Source organism: Polyodon spathula, chromosome 24, assembly GCF_017654505.1.
Source record: "Polyodon spathula isolate WHYD16114869_AA chromosome 24, ASM1765450v1, whole genome shotgun sequence".
Classification (NCBI taxonomy): domain Eukaryota; kingdom Metazoa; phylum Chordata; class Actinopteri; order Acipenseriformes; family Polyodontidae; genus Polyodon; species Polyodon spathula.
Window position 1 is genome coordinate 7,146,649 of NC_054557.1, and position 20,424 is coordinate 7,167,072.

At 38.2% G+C, this 20,424-nt stretch overlaps 1 protein-coding gene across 2 annotated transcripts in view; it reads left to right on the top strand.

Moving 5' to 3' along the window:
• The first annotated feature begins 13,732 nt into the window (after positions 1-13,732).
• Positions 13,733-20,424, top strand: part of stra6 (signaling receptor and transporter of retinol STRA6) — a 39,413-nt gene continuing 32,721 nt past the window's right edge. Inside the window, exons 1-2 of one of the 2 annotated variants that reach the window (XM_041226852.1) lie at positions 13,733-13,810; positions 13,985-14,068. The gene's annotated coding sequence lies outside the window, so the exon portion shown is untranslated. Of the gene's footprint in view, positions 13,811-13,984; positions 14,069-18,434; positions 18,701-20,424 lie in introns of those variants that run through there. The other variant, XM_041226853.1, reaches the window with a different exon arrangement.

Sequence of the window (20,424 nt, forward strand, 5' to 3'; positions counted from 1 at the left end):
TCAGCTGTATTTTCAATAACACAGTTCTCTCTTCCTTACCTGACAGCAATGCTGAAGAACATGCTGCTGAAGAACAATACAGAGTGGGGGGAATTCACATTACCATTTACAAGTGTCATTAACAGCATAGAGGAGAACACCACCCACTGAAGTTATAAAAAAAACTGTGACAAAACTAAAAATATAGGTTAATATGTAGAGTTTGTCTCTGGTATAAGAGTGTCTTCTCATGAGAAGTCCCATCATGCATAATCTACGTGAGAGACAGGGTAAGCTGCACATATCTTATCATAAATCATGTTTTAATTAAAAAAGAACACAATACAAAGTCTGTGTCATTTTCCATGCATGTAGAATATTTGTCAGTTGGTTATCTACTGTGCGCTAGACGACACTGGCAAAATAAGCAGCCTTTTCAATGGAGATTTACTCAGTGCAAGTAAGCAAGCTTTGAAAGTCAGGCCATCTGTGTTTCTCTGGTCATACAGCATATCTATCATTCTTTACAGATTTAACACAATACAAAAGTGATCTTTTTTATTGTATTTTTGGCAGTACTGTAGATCCTCTCAGTATTGTTTCACATTGGCTGATGGGAACTGTAACCAGCAGCCTCACTTGGCAGACAAACCCACACTTCCAGGGTTTGTTTTCTAATGTCTAACTTCAGAGCCAAGAACTTGAGTTATTGTTTACCTAAACCACCAAGCATGCGAATACACAAGCTTAATCATACTAACAGATGTAAAACGCAGTAGGCAGGTTGCCAATAAAAACTTAACTGACAATTACAGTGACAGATGGAGATATAATGGTTCCTTCCTCCTCTTCTTGTGGTAAACTGACCAGTAAAACATCCAGATCAGCCCACCTACTAAAGGTCACCGTGGTAACGGGCCTATAAACTTCCCACAGGTGACACAGAATCACAGAGAACAGTACATTTTATGGAAATATAGAAGAGTAAAAATTAGGCCAAGTAAACAGAAATGTAATACTGTGACACATACACTGTATGCTGGTGAGGCCTGTTAAATACATACAATACAACTGTGCTCTCCAGTCTTGGCAGTTACCAGTGCAGAAATCCCAATTTATTATGATCTGTACATAGATAATATTTAGGGTACCCCCGTAGTTTTCTTTTCTTTTTTTTACGATTGTGACTAATTTATTAGTAACATGTTGTACATATAATATATTTGAAGGTGTTACTACAATCTAGCAAGTAAATAGACTACTAACTAGCAGTGTGTTGTTTTGGCAATTAAGTCTCTATAATACCCAAAGCCCACATTTGTTTCTAAGACTATTTTTTTTTTAATATGAAGAGAAGCCTCTGAATCCCTTGGACCTACTTATTAATGTTTAAAGTGGTATCCTTCAGGGATGTAGTTACTAATCCTTCATTTTAATACCAATTATATTAGTGAGCATTGCTGGGTATAAATTTCATACATAATTAAAGACTGAGGCAACAATTTAAATGCTGTCTGGAAGCCTATGGGTATTTCTGCTGAAGAAAATCCATCTCTTAAAATGTGCTCAGGCCTCGTTATAATTGGCTGTTAGTATTGTTTCTATTCTCTGCTTTTCAGCAATCTGTTTATTTTTTGTACCCATCTGTACATATTAGTCTATTTGAGTGTCACGTATCGCTGCCAAGCAACTTTGCATGTTGGCTTCTACAGTAAGGAAAATACATAGTAACAGATTAAATACATGTCTTACTATTATCTTAAATCATAATTCAATTAGGTTTAAATGAATGTCTTTTGTCTGTGGTTACTGCATTGCATTAATAATATAATGAATCCTAAGTACTGAGGTCTTTCCCTTTGCTTTAATGACACCAATTATGGGAAATCTTCATAAACTGGATACGGTGTACTGATACACTAATGTCACAATACGTATCACGAATGCAGGTTTCTATAGTGTATGAATAAAACATGTAATAACCACATGAGGTCAGCATCAAAACAGGAAGCCACCTACAGTAAATTTCAATATAGATATTAACTATTTTTTACTAGAAGGACTTTACTAGCACGATTCATTAGGCAATGGATATTCTAATACATTTGTACACCACTGTATATGATCCAAACTATATCTAAACCAAACTTCAATATCATAATTCCAGGCCAAGTGTATTACTGAAAAGCTGGGTGCTCAGGAGACCTCAGCAAAGCACAGATCCTTGACCCAATAAGTGAGCCTCCATTGTGATGAGACCCTCCTACCCCGGGGTTGAACAGCAGCTGTGACAGGCAGGGCCACTAGTGCTGCGGTGGGGACTACGTTTACACCCCACTCAGGGCTCATTATTGAGGGGTGCACACACAGGCCTGAACCTGTCACAATATTGAAGGCTTTGGCAGGCACCCAATCATCACTGCTGCTCTGCTCAACCAAATTAGTCAACATGGACTCTCCGGGGGGAAAACACTACTGCATAGCTGGTGTCAAACTGGTGTCTCCAGTTTAATTAGTATTCTCATTTATTGGAGTATTGGCGTGGAAACAGTAATGTCACGGTTGTAGCATTACCTATTACTCACAACACTGAATACTCTGTCCTTCAGATGAGATGTAAAACCAAGGTCCTGTTGTAAGTGACTGCAGCAACAGTTGTTGATGCATAGTTCACCCCCTAGTGTAAGTCATTTTGGATAAAAGCATCTGCTAAATGACTACTTAATAAATAAAACACAATAGCATAGACATCAAGGACAGAAAGCCACAACGGGATTGGGACGTCAACAAAAACGTACTTCTAGGCTCTTGAAGAAAGTGCAGGGAATGGAAATTGATAAAGTAACGAATATTACAACACAGGTTCTAGTCATGATGGGGTAACATCTAACCATTTGGTGGGCAAGTAGTAGCAGTGTTTTTGGTCATGAATCACAATACAAACAATAAACACCTCTGTTACCATTAGATATATCATTTAATAGAAGCCTGATGATTGATCACTACACAGTGAATCATTACACCTGTATTCAACTGTTGTCAGGGGTTGTGGCTTGATCTGCTGTGTGTTTTACAGTGCCCTGTGACTTGACAGTTGCAAGACTACACCCCACTCCCATCTTCAGAGCAGCACAGCACTCCGCAAAGCAGACAGAGATGTCTCATCACAGTTCTTTCCTGCTTCCTTCAGTGTCAGGACACGCTTGGCACTACAAGAAGACAACCGCCTGGAATATCTGTACTGTGCCACGTGCATCTCTGTCCTGTTCTACAAGCCACAATTAGTGACCCTCAAAACTGCACCATAATGCTGCTGTGCAAAACAAGCTGCAATTAAGAATTAATCATTCACAGCCACTGTTAAAACCCTGGCTTAATCTGTCTTCGCTGAGGAGTGCTCACATCAACACTCTTCCTCGTTAAACATCGCCTCTGGCCCTATCCGACAGCCCTGGACCCTTCGGGCAGCCACTGCTGAATTAATCAGCGCCCCTCCCCAGCGATACATAAATATGCCAGAGAGCAGCTTTGTTAACACTTGCTGCAGACAGACAGTGGAGGGAGGAATAGTGGTGGCTATTTTCCACATCTTTTCCTTTACTCTGTCTCTCTGCGAATCTCACATGAGGGGTGAACAAACAGTACTGGCACACTATTGCATTGATGCACCAGTGTGTTAAAATGCTAAAGGGAGTCTGTGTTTAATAGGTGGACTGAGAAATAGTAATTAGTCTAAGTTAGTGGTTAGTATAGGATCATCATTTAATATAGGTTTGATCCCAGTATGCAGGTAAAGATATTATATTTCACATAAAATTCATAGATCACCTTGAAGAGCTAACTAAGATTTTAGATTACAATTATTTACTACCTCTTATTAGCATATTAACCCTTTTTTAGTTAAAGATCTTTTGTTTCTTTGCTTGTTTTTTGATACTTCAAAATGCATAGGCATAGCTCAAAGACGACGCTTTAGATTAAAACACATTTCTATTGGTTAATTGGCATTTCAAATGTTTGCTTTCCGTACAGTATGATGTTCTGTAGAAATCGATTATACAAAGAATACACAAACACCACTCTTCAAATAAATGTATTCCAGCATCGCATATAAAGATGCAAAATGTGTGTTTGCTTGCTTAAAAATACAGAACAGTGTAAAAATGTAAACATCTGCAAAGATAACTTAAATATAATGCGTAATAACAGTATTATTCTAGGAAACTCATTTTATATCACTTCCAATCTATCCTCTATCATCCTCAATGCTTCTCAATATTCCTCCGCATTAATCTTGCCGATGGAGGCGTGTCCAGTGGCTTGTTTGAAGTGCTGTTGATTGCTTCTGGTTTAATAAACGTTACAATGATTTGTGCCTGTCAGGGTATTCATGCTATTTCACTGATCTGATCCTAACCTGGCCCCTGTAGCTCGGTCAATGCAGGCTATAAAGACAAAGCTGACTTGGATGAATAGCTTGCTCTCCCACCCTTTTTTCTAACTACGCAGCACCACAACAGAAATTGGTTTGTGTTCATTATAATTGATTTTTTTTTTCATTAGTTTTATTCTAGTCCAGACCTTCGTTTTGAGAATCCAATCATGATTATATTTCATGACATAATTATGGGCTCAAGATTTCAAGATTTGATTATCTTTGCTGTACATCTTTCAAGCATAAACCATTCTGTTGTGTCCAACTGTCCATATACCCTTTGGCCCCTGGGTCCAGAAATGTGGGCATAAAATGATGCATTAAATATACACACTATGTACATAATATAATATTGATATGTAAATACTGTATAATGGACTGTATACACAGATGGAAATTATATTACATTAAAATTATTCTTTTTAGCTATATATTATAACTAGTATAGGCCACTATGTTAAGTTGATTTTCACCCCACTCAAGATCAGATTGGCCAAAAAGCCCACTCTTGGCAAAGCCACTAGTGGGCAACTATCTTGTGGGGAGGATCTCAACGTGTGCCATAATAGGTGAGCAATACTTTATATCTTAGCCTGTATGCTACTGTTCACTCCTGACAGGTAAACCGCTAGCTTCTCTCTCATGGGTTACTCATATGACTAGCCCGTCCAACTCGCTGTAGACTCCAGATCTGAGCTACGGTATAAATAATGGAATAAAACCTTTAAAATCCAACTTGAGAACCATTGACACATTGCAATCAAACAGCTGAATTGTTCCTTCCGCTCCGGTCTTTTGAATTACACAGAATAGTTTAACAGACGAAGATGCAGCTGAAACACTAGGGAGTCAATTATATACTGCCCTGAGGCTAGAAGTACTGTTACACTAGCAAGGGGCATGCTTCCATAGGCCAATTGGCCTCAACTAATTGTCTATAATTAAGATACAAATCTTTTCCTTTAACTGAAATTAGTTTTCTAGTCCTAGAACAGATCATTCTGCACAGTATTTGCACAGATTGGTTTAGTACACATTGTTAGCTTCCTGCATGCCCAGCACACAGACTCATGCACTGTCGGCTCATGTTTGCTGTAATCAGAGCTCCATCACCATCATCCCTAAACATCAGCTCATTAATGAACCTCTAGAGCAGGGCTTCAAACCCTGGTTCTGATACATCTTCTGGTTTTTATTCCAGCTGAGCTCTCAATTATTTAACTAAACCCTTAATTGAACCAATAATCTGCTTAATTAGACCTTTTGCGCTACTTTTCAGCTCTTAAACAGTTGCAGATTTCAAATTTTAGCTTTAACATTTTATAAGGTAACTTGAAATCTGCAACTTTGTAGGAGCTGAGAACAATTAAAAAGGATTAGTTCAATTAAGGAGTCAGTATTTGAGAGCTCAGCTGGAATGAAAACCAGAAGACACAGGGGGTCCCAGGACCAGGGATGGGAACCGCTTCCCATAGAGATTATTGTATTTAGGTTAGGGTATCTGTAGTACAGTGGGGCCATTCTTATTGGCTTTCCAGACAAATTGACCAGGCTAGACTTTTGGTATGCCACCACTTATGGACAACTATCATGGATCCTATACTTTAATGAAGAATGTATGAAAAGTTGGGATGACACAGATCAGCTGGCTTTTATGGTCCTTCATCGCATGAAGTGAACTTCAACAAGGCCCAATTTATAACAATTTTACTGCTGCCTACCTAATCAGCTGTTCGGCCTTACAGTGAAGTCTTTCTCCAAGAACACACACAAATCCAATTATTTTCTAATTGAGTGTCACAAGCCTCATTGATTGCAGTTTAGGCTATAAATTAAACAGCTGAACAGAGTCTCCTGCATTGTACCACTTCATGTTGAGGTCACTGAGGGTATTCCAGTATGTAAAGAGCTGAGCACAGTTCACATCACATTTCAGTGCAAACCAACTCTGTTCACGTGGACGTGCACTCAGTTCACTTTGTGGCCACAGTTTTCTAATCTAATTTTGCTTTCCACATTGCACTGAAGCCAACTAACCAAGCTCTAAATTGAAATTGAGACCACCACCTGAGGTGGAACGAACTCTGAAATGAAACTCTGGGGCTGAGGTAGTTTGTGCATTCTTATATGCTTTCAACTCACTCAAACTTTCCAAACAATTGATCTTGTTAATATGCAACCATTTATTATAGAGCACTAAAGACACAGACTTGAGTTATTGAGTGTTTGAATTTTTTGGTCAGCGCGTTCACTTACTACCATTCACCGTGAATCAACTGGGATATCCTAACACAGAACCCTTCAAGCAATCATCTTTGCATGTTAGTTTCCTTCACAAAAATGTTGACTACTGTTGACTCAATAGTCCTGATTTTGAAAATGATTTTGAACACAACAGTTGTATCGTTTGCCACATGTGGGTGTGACTTCAAAGTGTATTCTCAAAGTCTTTCATCGAAACACAAAGAAAACAACAGAGACTTCTAAAGATCAATGCAAAATGTGAGACACAGACTGGTGATATGGAGACAGCATAATCACAAGGATGATCTGTGGGATTGAAATACGATCAACCACAAGGCTGATCACAGCTGAATCATGAATATAAAAATTCCTGCTTAATGAAAGCATAGTGATTATTACTGTGCTGTCTGCTGCATACTATTACTACTGTAACCCTGTTATTGCAACCTGATCTAGAAAACAAGTTTGTTTTGCAAAAAGTTTGTTTGCCACCCATTGTCATACAGACTAACCATAATCTTTGGCTTTGCAGTAGAACCTCTTCCAGAGTACAACAGCTCTGAAGACTGCTGTGAGACAGAAAACATAAGCACTGCATTGTCTCTGCAGATTACCTTTCGGACAATAAAAGCCTTGCACCTGGAGATCGAGTATACAGCATCTGTGTAACTTACTATTCACAATTACAGGCTTCTTGTACAATAAGCTTGTGGTGGTTTGCAGCTCAAATACATACTAAAAACTACTGTCTGGAAGTGTGACTGTAGCGGAAAAGTAAAGGCTCACCACAAAAGGCATTTAAATTGAAAAGACAAAGCATTTTCAATAGGAAGGAATACTTCTAGTCAAAAAAACTGATGTATTAGCCAAATAGACGTATACAAGCAGCTCCTTTTTTTCTCTGAGTAGTGGAATAAGTGGAAAAACAAAGACATCTGAAAAAAATGTTCACACAACATTTACAGTCCATTGGCTATAACTGAAAATGAGGCAGGATTGCAAACTCTTTAGGTGCTTGGGAAAACGAGTGCGGCTCTTTTGTCCGGTTGCTCCCAGTTATTATTTAGATTGAATAACTTATGGGCACCGCCCCCATGAACCAAGTGCTGTCTAAACCTGTCCCGTGGTCCTGCCAGGCTGCTTCACTCACGTGTGTAGCTGGCAGGGGTTCAAGGCTCTGCCCTGGCGTGTCCTGGGGGGAGGGGAAGTGCAGGCTGGCCTCGCTGGGTCGTCTGTGGGGCCGCGATGATGAGAGGCCTCCACCGGGAGTGGGCGGCAGGCTCTCCCTAGGGCTTGCCAGCATCGACTCAGGGGAGGACCTCCTCTCTGACTCAGGCTCTGGCTTTCAGAGGAAAAACTGAAAGATGCTCTTCTACATGTTTCATTAAAAAGTTTGACCCTTGAAATGCAAGGTCAAATCAACAAAACACTTCAAGTGAATGATTTAAAATAAGATAAAAAAAGTAGTGTTTTTTTATTTTTTATGGAGACTTAACTGTGAGGTGTGTATTGGTGATTTTTTGTTACAAATCCCTTTGTTAAGTTTGACAACAAAATAAGTTTAGTTTTCAGCACCAGCACAAAACCATGTTCTTATTGTAGTCCTAGTGAACAAAACAAGCAAACAAATATATTTGCTGAAAACATGCCAGTTTTTTTTTTTTCGTTTGTTTGTTCGTTGTTTCTTTATTAGCTTGTGATAGATACAGACTTATCACACCGGTCACTAATGTAAAACAAAGATAAAGAATAAATACCTATTCAACACTCGGTAAGTGATAATAGCCCAGTGGTTACACCTAATGCCCTGCCTGGATTCAACACTGGCTCACAATCTACCCTGTAGTACCTGAGCTGCGGGCTCTGAAGGAGGGGGCTCAGAGTCTTGCTGCTGGGTAGGCTCCAGGATTAAAGGGGGCACACTAAGTGTGGAGGGGGCTCGTGGAGTCTGCCCACCCCCCTTGCCCTCCTCCTGGATGGAAGGCATGCGGGAGGTAGTGTTGGGGTTGTCTGGGGGAGGTCGGGCCTCGTGAAAGGAGACTGTGTAGGCCAGGCGGCCGCAGTGCATGGCCGGGTAGTTGTTTTGGACACAGAGCAGAGCCTTGGTGTTGCTGTAGTGGTACAGCTCTTCGTCTTTGTGGGCATATGGGTTGATTCGGGGAGGGCTGGTTCGTGGGTAGATGGCACAGAAAGCCTCACCGACCTTAGTGCCATTTTTTACCTGGGAGTCTGGCATGCACAAGGTCTCAATTTTCAGGCGCATGTCGTAGTTTTTGTCATTTTTGTAGAATCCTGAAATGCAGACAATTTTGAATACAATTATAACAGTCTGTTTTGGTGTTATTTCCATAATGTGAATAAAGCTGGCAGGAAGTATTACACACCATGGCCATGCACATTATACTGTTCCTTTTGTTTTTCAATATATCCTCCGAAACTACAACAAAGCAGTAAAGAGGTAAACATAAGGGGTTTTAAAATATATATTTAAAATGCACTTCATTTTTGGAATATATCTGTAATTTAAACAGGAGCAGGCTCTGCAATGGTGACAGTCAAGACCAGTTTTTTTTTTTTTTTACGACATTATGGACGAATGTATTTTAGTGATCCCGAAGATACTTTATGAACTTATAATTTTACTGATTACAACTTCAGAACATTGCAATGCTGCATTCCCATTGTGCCCCGTGTCCCTGCCTATTAATTCAATCCAGGTAAGTCATATGACACAGAAGCACTGGAGTCACTGGAAAAGTATTGATTGGTTACTGAGAAGGAGAGCCAAAGCATGAGGCTTCTGGGAGTTGGAGTTTTTGTAAAAACTCCTCACTAACCAATGGCTGCTTTCCAAATATTCACATGTTTTCACATGTTACCTAGAATGCAAAATGACAAAAATGCAGCATTGAAATATCTGGAGGAAATATCTGGAGTTCATTAAAACATTCGAAAAAAAACAAATACACATTTACCAAGATGAGTGCATCATTTTATCAGTAGTTTACTGGAATTATTTTGTTAGACCATGTTGTAAATAGTCACAGGTTCGCAAAGCAATTATATTAAAGCACTCTTTTCAAAAGATATCTACAGAAGCATCAGCTGTACAGTACGGGTATAATGGGATTGCACTTTTTCATTATAATGCTGCCTGTTCTGCTGTAATAGTATTTCTGATGTTACAGCACCTATATCACTGCATTATCATCTCATTATAGCAGGCAAAGAGCCTGTGTACCATGGAGGTGCTTTGAATGAGACTGTCAGTCTTGAGAGACAGAACAATACACAGCTCCAAGCTTATCTGCAGAACCGGCTTTTAAAGGGCCTAACAAACTCAGGGTCAAACTCAAGTCAAACTCTCGACTTGAGCTGTAGCTGAAATCAATAGCAAGACTTAATGAGACATCATGGGAAGCACAATAGGGCCGTATCTTAATACTGTCACACAGGCTCTGCTGGCATTACGGCTCTATACCCTCCAACCAGCACTTTCCAGTACAAATGTAAACAGGGGCTCATGCAGCTACACCTGCGTTAATAATAGATTTATGAAGTGGCTCATACTAGGCAACATAGCTAGGACTATTTAATTGTTAGTATCCAATGTAGCTGGCATTGTTGCTTGATTATTGAGTGCAGTGACTGTTTTATTTAAAATATTTATACAAGGAACCCAAAATTTAATTGCATGGATGCCAGGTCAATGGCAGCATACACAATTTAAAAACAGTTTTATACACAGTGGCAACCAAAAGTATTGCCATTCTTCTAATTTCAATGCAAAATGCTGCAATTCAAGTTGATATAGTTACCACTTATGAAATGTGGATGTCTATATACTCTATAGTATATATAGAGGAAACGCCATGAACGTTCATTGAGTAGCTATTGTAGGTATTCCATGAATGAGTAAAGCCGAATCACCCATGAGCCCCCAAATGGGTTAAATGGGTCGTTTACAGCCTTTGTAAAGTAAAAACAGCACTCTGAACTTTCATCGGGTATTCTGTTTCTATACCAAGTATATTATGTGAAAAAAAAACAATTTTTAACAGCTGAATTCAAAGACTTCCTCATTTCATTCATACCATATGACAATGTGACCTTTTAACTCTGCTGGCCCAACCTGCTCTGCATATAGAGGGAGTGGATTGGGCGAATGAAGTTGAAAGGTCATTTAGTCGCATTTAGTGAATGAGGAAGTCTGTTCAGCCCTTGGCAGTTAGAATGTTCTCATAGCTCCCAGACCAGTAAAGACAGACACAGAGAAAAAACATAGTTAATGAGTATTGAATCAACTGAACCCAAACCACTTAACATCATAAAAAGGCAAGGTAAAGGTGAAACAATAAATAAACGACTCATGCTACTTGCTGTTTAATTTAGTTTTAGGCCAGGGTACTGATCTCTGTACTGTTAAATACGTGTTGCCTTGTGGCAGTGTGAAAACAAACTTGTATGTAAGACAAGTGTACACCTCGTCCAGGCTGCTTTGTTTGATAATGTCGGTGGTTCCTGTGCTGGTGTAGAGGACTGCCCCGTCGTTGACCCGCAGCGGGACCCCATTCCCGGAGTCTTCAAGTAGGGGGTTCTCCACGGTCAGCTACAGCACATACTTTCCCAGCTCATTGAACTGCACGTTGAGCACCTCGAATTCAAAGTCCACTTCCCTCGCCTCAAACTTCAGCCGGGTTCTCTGCTTGATCACTCAAGGAAGACGCACAGGGTTGTTTTCTGTATTTAAAAAAAAAAAAAACAGTTAAGTTAACGACATCCTATTGGTTTTATTTAAAACTAGTGACTTACTTATGGTAGCCTGAACGTAAAAGATAATAAGTGAGAGGTGGTTTAGAATTAAAAGAGCATAATATGTCTAAGGCCAAAGTGAAGGGTACAGTAGTTTCTAAATTGTTTTATGAATTATTGAGGTTAATTTTAATCATATAAACAGTGGATCTGAACACTGTGTCCTGAAATGTACAAACTTGATTCCTCACCATTCCCATTTTGCTATATTTTAATGCTGTGTAGTAACATTAATAAATTTAATAAATTTAAGGTGGTGGTATTTAGATCTGTCAATATTTAGAGCATTAAAATAGCTGTTGAAATGGCAGATTTACTAAAACATAAAATCCTGCAGAATTGGGTACCAGATCCTTTCAAAAAGCAAGCATGGTTTAAAGCAAAATTGGATTCCACATCATGGTTTACTGTCACCAAAGATCCCAAAATTACATTACAATAAAAAACACATAAAGAAGATCTCCATGCCTATCTATATAAGAATGATGAATTATGAAATTGTTGATTTTAAATAGGATGAACCTGCCACCCAAGCGCTTGCCAGAAGTCTGTGCTAAATATTGCAAGTGTTTATACAGAGACACACGAACATAGACAGACAGATAACACTCTTAAACAGGGTTCCGTAACAAAAAAACACATGCCTTACCCATCTGATTTTCAAGCCCTTTCACTTACAGATAAAGCAATAGATACAGACATAGACACTGTCAGCACTAGTGTGAATCACTTCTTCATGATCCTGAAGCACCTGTATGTGTTGCTACCTGGTTATCAAGCTAAACAAGGGACCACATCTTCCAGGGTTCACAATACACAAATATGAAACCTGACACAGGGTCAGCTTACCTTGCAAGCTGCATTCTGCAGCCAAAGAAGTCTTGCTTGCTGCTGGTCTTTTAAAGTTTCTGAGTTGGGTTTGTTATGCTGCTTGCAGCTAAGCCGATCCCTTTCTGACAGAAAAGTAAACATTACAGGTAAAGGATTTCAAATGGAGTGGCTGTATTCCAGCAGAGTCTACCATTAGTCAGGACACAATAGGGGAAGGAAACTCATTAAAAAAAAAAAAAAAACTAAAACGCGAAGTGACGTAAATGAACTAGTGCCTACTAGGTTGTTTAACTTCACGTGCATTTGTAATTTTCCTGGTATATTTCAGACTGTGGTCACAAAAACCCCTAGGGTGTAGTGGTTTTATCAACACCAAATTTGTGTGTGCTCAACAAAATGTGTGTGCTGTGACACACACACACACACACACATATATATATATATATATATATATATATATATATATATATATATATATATATATATATTATATCCGAAAGAAAAACATCACATAAGACATATCATTACAGTCAGAAGCTAAATCATCTTTTTCTGTAGCTTCATTACACTGTGTTGTCATTACAGGAAACAAAAACAGCATTATCTTTTGAGGGGGAAATGATAGCACCTTCATGGGTGAGCCAATCATTTTGAGGTGGCCGGATGTACTATAACCTCCTACTGCTGCAATTAGAAGCAAGGCCGGTCCATTGCAATGATAGGTCATCGGTATCAGACCAAAGAAGACTTTTTTGATGTACCTAAAGTATATACGTGAAGCGTTTCATGGAATGACCCGTGTCGTTCTTGTGCAGTAAATATCAGGGTTAACTTACTGTCGTGGCGAGTACTGCTAAAACTGTCTTGTCGCAATGTTGCTACACAGATAGTAAACTGCACACACCACTGCAGTAGTTACAGCTGTTTCTATTGCAGCTTAAGCAATTCAATTAAAACTAAACAATAAATAATAATAATAATAATAATAATAATAATAATAATAATAATAATAATAATAATAATAATAAACAATAAACTTTACTCCGTTTGTAAAACTGTTCCTTACTCGGTCCATTTAACCAAAGTTGTTTTTGGTTTCAGTTGAATGCTAACATATATATATATATATATATATATATATATATATATATATATATATAATATATATATATTTTTAGTCTGGAGGGTATATGACAAACTGCGATTACTAGGACCTGTAAAACAAGTATGTGTTGTGCGATATTAACTTTGACGTATTTCATTTTCGTTTATTTTTAAAATAGCAATTACACCGTCCGAAAAGCATGCACATATACACTATTTATCTTGTAATTTTGAGTACGTGTACGCGACTCATTGACGTGCTCATAATGCCTTTTCTGTTGAACGTATTGCGAGTTCACAAGTTTAGTTCTTTGTGATGAATAGTAACGAAGCCACCCTCCCTCAAACAGGGCCAGGTGTAATGTGCACTGAAGTCAGTCTTTCTTTCGCTCAGCCAGCTATCCGGTGAGTTTCACAGAATACTCTCAATCTGAACAAGTTTGTACACACAGAGTATAATAAAGTTCTAGCTGCAGTTGCATAATGACAATCCTGTTATAAATGTAAACTGACACTCTTTGGGTGCTGCATAGTTCTTGCTAAACAGGTTACAAATTATTATTATTATTATTAAAACAGGTGGGGTATATCGCCACATTTATTGGATAGGTATTTTTTTACAAGCAAGTTTGGCAACAAGACGAGGATATCGCAGAGATAAAGGTAAATGCTTTTTTATTTTATTTATGTGTATTTTAGTTGGTTTGTTTTTTCAACTTACTTTCATAATGATGACAGCTTTTCGACATCAGTCATCGTTTTTTGTTGTTGTTTGTTTGTTTTATTTAATTAACAAAACAAACTAATGCCTTTGGAACAAAATAATCTTTGCAGAGTTTAACTACTGTAATGATCGCACAAGTGAACACCTGTCGGATTAGCCTTGGGTAGCCTTGCAGAGGAATTATGTCTTTATGTGTTCTATTGCAAATCACTCTGCACGCATTACTTTCAAAAGTTATTATTAGACTTCTCCAAATCTACTCAATTTAGATGATTAGAGTAAATTATTTAATGATAATTATAAAAGTGAATTTACTCGAGACATTTGCAGAATCTGAACACCTGTGCTAAACCAGACTCGAGAGATGCAACGTTCCTTATTATCGAGGTCTCTCCAATCTTTATCGAAAGTGGCAACCAGGTATTTTTTATAAAAAGATAATTTGCTCAGACGTTCATATTAATTAACTCCTACTCGAATTTATTTCTGACCTCGTTTTAGTTGTTTGGAGGTTAATATATACCCAGTCTTATAATTTAATGTGTGGAAATTGTATTTAAAAAAAAAAAAAAAAAAAAAAAAAACGTAGACTGTGCAGCCCTATATTTTGCATTCAGATTAAATAAATACATATTTAAAAAATGAATACATGTGTTTATCTGTGGTAAGTTGGTGATGCTTTATATAGAACCTGTGCTACTAAAAATGCTAACAAAATTAAAAGCAGATGTTTATATATTTATTATTATTATTGTTTGTTTATTATTATTTTAAATGATTCAAGTGAGTAGGCCTCATTTATTTAAAAAAAAAAAAAAGTTTTGCAAATAATCCCCAGTGTTTTGAATTTTGTTGAATAATTAACATTTGGTTTGCTGTTAGTGTGCAGCGTGACATGTGCCCTAATGAACTCTGTTGTTGACATTTTAAGCTCTCAGCAAATGTCACTTCACTGACCAATGCCTGGTGCTATGGAAAATATCAACCCGTTAAGACATGTGATACTAACTAAAACAATATTCTTCCTCTATGATTTCGCATGAACTTTTAAGTTTGATTATTATTCTTCTGAGGGCGCCACAGGCAGTCTTCCCTGATTTGTGGTTTGCTGGCTCACAGAAATCTGGCAGCCCTTGTTTACCTGTCCAATGCTAGACTGGCACCGCTTCATATTCCTCAAGGCTTCCATTGTGTTTGTCATTGAGGAAGATCAAACAGGAGACTTCAACGGGAGGGGCTCTGCCTGCCTTCTGTTCCCTTTATTAAAACGTAATGGGTATACATCCCAAACAAGAAGGACAATTGAGGCTCTTTGTTCTGGTGCTAAGGAACAGGATTAATGTAGCTGTACAAATACAGGGGCTGAACGAGAGAATTACTTCTGGACTCTTTAATCATAGACATTCATTTGCTTGTGAACATGCCATGCAGTTTGTCTTTTGTGCCATTTTAAGGTGTGTGATTGTAACATAGCCCTCTCCAAGCACAGCCCTCTCATATTTTGTTATCGGTGACTAGTAAAGAGTAATAGAAGTTTACAAGAGAACCCTTTAAAAAGTATATTTCTGCTCATTATATAGGGATTGTTAAAACAGAAAGTATACACCAGTTGGCGTCGTATTTATGAGACCTCATCACCATAAGATGGTTGTTATATCCCTATGCAACACAGGGAGAACAAGAAAAACTATAATTTATTTCTAAGGAATGATATGAATTCTATATTTAAGGATTTGTAGAAATTCTAATACTGTACATCCTGTCCTGTGTACAGAAATCCCCCTGAGCTTGTATTACCAACTACACGCTGCTCTCCCATTGTTTTTATATGGAGGCCTGCTGTTCTGTTATTAATAACGGAATGGCAAATAAAGCACGGCTGAGATGACATGAATTAATGACACCTGTTCTAAACCTACTGCTTACTGATAAAACACTTCCTGCACTCATATTTAACTCTTTCCATGCACTACAATGTTTATTTCAGACAAACAAAGGTAAATTCCTCTACAATTAAAAAAAAAAAATGCAAATAGAAAAAAACTGGTATTTTAGCCACTTTTAAAGATACAATACATCTAGAATCTCACACGCAGTGTTAGAGGTGTTTGGTTTTTTAAAGCCCCTTTCTTTTAATGATTTAAATGCTGGCTGTGTTGAGATCCACCACTGTTTAGATCAATGGAATAGACAAGTGTTTCCCAACCATGTTCCTGTCGGCACACCCTTCATTAAACTAATAAAGTGATAAACTAGGCATTTTCGTGTTATTTTCAAGTGCTTCATTTGTTGATACATTTCAATTTAGCAATTGAGCACAGCATTGGAGCGACAGTGAGCAAACACAATGTGCCACCAGGAACAGGGTTGGGAAACATGGAATAGACCCCAACACCTTTATGATAAACCCAGCAAAGTAATGTGGTGAGTCATTGCCTGTGACCTTTTATGAACATAATTTCAGAAAGTGAGTGTGGGTTTCTGGCTTGAACAGTTACTACAAGAGCAGAGGCGAGTCTAGAGTAGACCTGTCCTCCCACAGGGGAGAATCAATCAGAAAATGCAGCACTATTTTCCTGTTGACTTTTGCTCATACATTTTGCTTGCTTCACGTGTGGTGTGTTTTCAGTGAAGGGTTAACTTGACAGTGTTATCGTAGTGGGGAGATATTTATCTTTTTTTCATTAAAAGCTCTGCTTTGTCAATAGGGCACCTAGTTAAACAGCGTAGGGCCCATTTTATTAATGGGCAATGTAACTGCCCTCCAGGGGCAGTGAATGATTGTGTTGAATATGAGATCATTACAGGGGATATAAATCTTCCAGTATTCACAGTGGTGTCGGTTTGATCAAAGGCTTTTTCTGCTCAGAAAAAGGTTAGTGAGATAGAGAGGATCACATTTCTTCCTAGTCATCCTGGCACTGCACTGTGAAAAAACATGTTCCAGAAACGAGTAATAAAAAATGACTAATCCTGTGTTTTATCAGGGTATTTTCATCTATTTTTTATATTTTATAGGTCTGAAATAGGAGTTGTCTTGACTAATGGATTATTCTTGTTAAAATTCACTTGGTATCATTTTTTGTTTCAGTTCTCTTGTCTTGGTGACTTTTTAAACTCAAAAGTTTAAAGTACTCCTGTGACCTCAACGGGATTCTAGGTTACTGTCAAGTACTTATGGTACACCAAAGTAGGAACATTTACATGTCCCCCTGCAACACTCTGCCCCATTGGATATAAGAAAAAACACAATGGATCTATGTAGTATTTCTAATTGATGTATTTCTTTCATACACCAGAAGCAGACATTCTGAGGGTGTGTGAGCATCCTCTGATCTCACAAGCCTAAAAATGCCAGAATCTCTTTTATGCTGAGCAATCCAGAGCAAAGGTGGGCAGGCTACCCAGCCCAGAGAACAGAGATCAGCCCTGCTGTTGCGCAATGAGGAGAAGGAGTCAATGTCGGTTTCCCGTCCCCGACCACTGGGAGTGTCAGAGCCAATGTGGCACCCCCTTCGGAGTCATCCTGTTTGCACAGCCAGGGCATGAGTCCAAGCTGTGCTAATAGTCATCTTTTATATTTTATTTGTGTTTTTTATTTCAAATTTTACATTGGTTTTCACACGCATTACTCAATTACAGCAGCCATACACTATAATTTATAAACGATGAAACTTTTTGAATGCAAAGTTCTCGCAAAATTGTACATTTTTGGTTTAAACATTTAAGAAGTTAATTAAAAATGTCAAAAAACTAACAAACTAACCAAGATAACTGATTGTGCAATGGCCTTTATTCCAACACATTTCCAAAAAAAGTATTAAAAAAAAATAACTAAAAAGGCTGCTTTTCTAATTGAATAAATGAACTGTAATAATGAAGTTTGTTGTTGATGCACACACATAAATTACTACTGTAATATATTGTGCCAATTTGCTTTCAGTCAGGTTCTAAATTAAAAAGGTTACAACACATTTGTTGTAATAATAAACACTGGCCACAATTGGCACAAACACAATTTCTAATTGGTTAAATTGTACTGGAACAATCACGCGCCTAATGTGCATTTGCAGGAGACGCAGGTTGAAACACAAATACAAGAAAACCACAAGATTTATTACCAGAGAGCTCAAAAACTGACACAGACTTTTACAGTTTAATTAGCATCGCAAATTCACTATTGTTTATTTTAGAGAAAAATAAGACTTGCTTATTTGAAATAGTAGTTGTATTTATGGAAATCGCTGTTGAATGACTATTCCTGGCAAAAGGAGGCAGTGTACTGTATGTATACGTGTGTGTTCTCTTGCTGTTGCAGTTCTTACATCCACTAGGGCAGAGTGCTTTAGGGTGGCAGGTTAACAGTAACCAGCTAAAGCGACGCTTCCATCTGCCACTGGGATTAACTGGAAAGTGATTTGAAATCAGACCTGTTCATTTCCGTCAGTAGCAGATCGAGATCAAATCCATTTCAACTAGGACTCTACCCATTTCAGTTAGGATTGCGGGCTGGCAGAACTCGATCTCTCTAACTAGCGCTGAAGGAGGAAGCTACCCAATAAGTGTCCAACGTATGTGCCTGAAGGAGGGTTTGTATTCTCTGATTGCAGACAGAAAGTGCATATATTATATCGTTGGATAAATTTTGGAGGCTAGTGACTTCATTTATCAATAGCAACGTGATACACTTTTGTGGAATGTCCTGTTGCAGATTGCATTCTGTAATGTCCGGTCGCAGATTTTTGACTGCAGATGGAAGTGACTGCAGACTTTGATTAATATTGGAACGAGAACAGATTGAGTTTTATGATACCAGGTGACAACTGATTTCATGGTGCAGATAGAAATATTACATTAGAGTGAAGACCTGTTTTCAAGCCCCTTTGAGGTCACAGAGGTAAAAAAAAAAAGTGACCAGGATGTAATAACTGAAACAAGAAGAAGGATACATTAGTTAAGATACATGTATAGCTGTGCAATTTCAAGCTCCAAGCTGCTCTTTCATAGAGGTGGTTGTAATTGAGGGATGTCTTAATAATGTCTTCTAATTGAGCTGGTCTAACAAAGCTGGTCTAAAGGTTTTTCGTGCTCATGTGGGCTGTTCTATGTTCTGTTCCAATTACAAGTAGTTTTTTGCTTGTGCGTGAAGGAGCTATTGTTGAGCCTGGCCTTGTGAAATAATTGGCTCATTAAAGTGGCGTAAGAACTGCTTGTGTATATCTCTTCATTGTTTGCTATATTCTTTATCTGAGAGTGTTTATAAATTGGTGGCTTGATAATTTTCTGAAGAGTTTTCTAGTGTGTTACAAATAGATGTTTTTCTTCAAGGGGACCTTTAACCCTAATCCCTGCCTAATGATGAATACAAATAAAACCTCAGATTGTGTAGCAATGGAAAAGTTAACCCTTTAAGCAGTGTGACGAGCAGTAGTAACTGGAAGGTTATTTGCCCCAGCAAATAACACCAATGAGCTGGAAAATGATTGTGCTCCTATTAAGAGACAGTGGGTGAATGGTTTTCAGTGTCTGGGTGAAAACTTTGTTAACAATCTGTAACTGTGCATGTTTTGTTTCACCATCATTATAAAGTATGCATGTTTTATATAATCCAACACGTTTGAAGCTTTCATAAAAGCAGTATGCATGAGTCCCCAAGTAGCTCACCTGTTAAAGGCACAGGCAGGAGATGTTGTGGGATTAGTGGACGCCCACTGACCTTCAGATCTCCTGAGATGCTGTGGGGAACCGCTATGGTCAGCGAGCGTAATTGCAAAAATCAAGGATAAAATAATAAGGTGCTCTAAATTATATATAAAAAAAAAAAAAAACATTTTGAGGTCTTCATTGTGCCTACTAGATTTAGGTAAACTGCAAATTGACCGTTTTATACTGGCTTCCTAACCATTCCATCTTGCTCAAGCTGGCCCAAAAGTGAACTATACAGATGAGTTAAATACTAAGTATGGCAAATATCAGTGAGTGTGCACACAGTAATATGTGATAATGAGGAACACATGTAATGGGTTGATAAACACATTTTAAAAATATTATGCTGATTTCAAGGGGTATAAAGTTTTCTTTTTTTCGTTTATCTTTGCTTAATAAATTGAAGGGCCTTGATTTATATATTTTTTGGATGGTCACAAAGTTCACCCACTTCAGTGAATGTCTCATTCAAGGCGCAAACAGCAGGGTTAGTAACAGCACGATCACCTTTGCTCCCAGCCTTCTGTTCTCAATTCACATGACCGCATTTCTCTCTGAGAGCTAACCTTCAGCCACCGCTCCAGCAGTG